This window comes from Halyomorpha halys, unplaced genomic scaffold, assembly GCF_000696795.3.
Source record: "Halyomorpha halys isolate HHAL.00 unplaced genomic scaffold, Hhal_1.1 Scaffold542.1, whole genome shotgun sequence".
Classification (NCBI taxonomy): Eukaryota; Metazoa; Arthropoda; class Insecta; order Hemiptera; family Pentatomidae; genus Halyomorpha; species Halyomorpha halys.
This window is the reverse complement of record NW_027105041.1, coordinates 435235-436277: the sequence shown is the minus strand read 5'-3', so window position 1 is coordinate 436277 and position 1043 is coordinate 435235. Positions and strand designations below refer to the sequence as shown.

Here is a 1043-nt window from a genome sequence, read left to right as displayed (position 1 = left end):
TCTAATTATCAACTCTATTCACCGAGGGAAAAAAGAGGAATGCAGATATGTCTACCATATAATACAAAAAAACTAAGGTAATTTAACCAGAATAATAACAAAAAATAATTTAAGGATACATTGCAGTGGAAGAGTTTGGAAGCAAAATATTTATCTAAATAAGTATTTATTCAAAAAAGTGCACATTGGATAATTCGTTTAATTATCGCACTTCTGCCGATTTACTTGATTTTGTTTTGGTTCTTTCGCCGTAACAACGAAACTATTCTAAAAATAAATTCTGCTTGGTTTGCGCAACATGGCTGTATTCAAGAGATCCGCCCACTAGCATCCTAGAGCAGCTGGACCTTGGCGAGTTACTCTACAGACTGCGTCCATTGTTGCAATGAATGCATTTTAGATCGATTCCTGAGTTTCTATATAGCTGTATATCTGTATGTATTTTTATTCATATTTATGTATATGTTTAATTTTATTTTTTTCATTATTCTACTTCACAATGCACTTGAAGAGGAATCGGTCTGCATATATTTTTGTAAAACTGCTGTGAGACATTTGCGTGACGGGTTCACCTTATGAATAGGTATGGTTTTGAAATATTACTTTAAAAGGGGATGAGGAAACTTTAAAATAGTTAAATCGAGCAATATTTAAAAAGCGCCTGAAATGCATTCAAATTTTTTCAATTTCAGGGGCTTTTTAAATATTGCTCGGTTTAACTATCTCAAAGTCTCCTCTTTCCGTTTTAATCTAATATTTCAAAAGTGATATAGGACCGTAGCTCTCCGGGGATCTTGGCAGGGCAGGTCCGGCGGGGCAGGATTGCATTTTCTTTTTGTGTTATGATGCAGAAAGAGCTTCCCCCTCAACCCGTTTCTAAATTTCGACTACCAAAAATCAAAGTGTATGAGCATTGTATATTATATTGTGATTGAAACATGAATGTACTATAGTCGGATCAAAAATTCAGTATCTTGTTATGAACAGATCTTTACGTTTCAGTCCTGTCTAAAAGTCATAATACGGTTTTTGACCATTGGTCT

General features: G+C 34.2%; 1 protein-coding gene across 2 annotated transcripts in view; it reads left to right on the top strand.

Annotated features, from left to right (window-relative positions):
* Positions 1-1043, top strand: part of LOC106684092 (uncharacterized) — a 42803-nt gene that overhangs the window by 7319 nt on the left and 34441 nt on the right. The window contains exon 1 of one of the 2 annotated variants that reach the window (XM_014425967.3): positions 335-434. The exons of the other annotated variant lie outside the window; for it this stretch is intronic. The gene's annotated coding sequence lies outside the window, so the exon portion shown is untranslated. Of the gene's footprint in view, positions 1-334; positions 435-1043 lie in introns of those variants that run through there. 2 annotated transcript variants of the gene reach the window in all.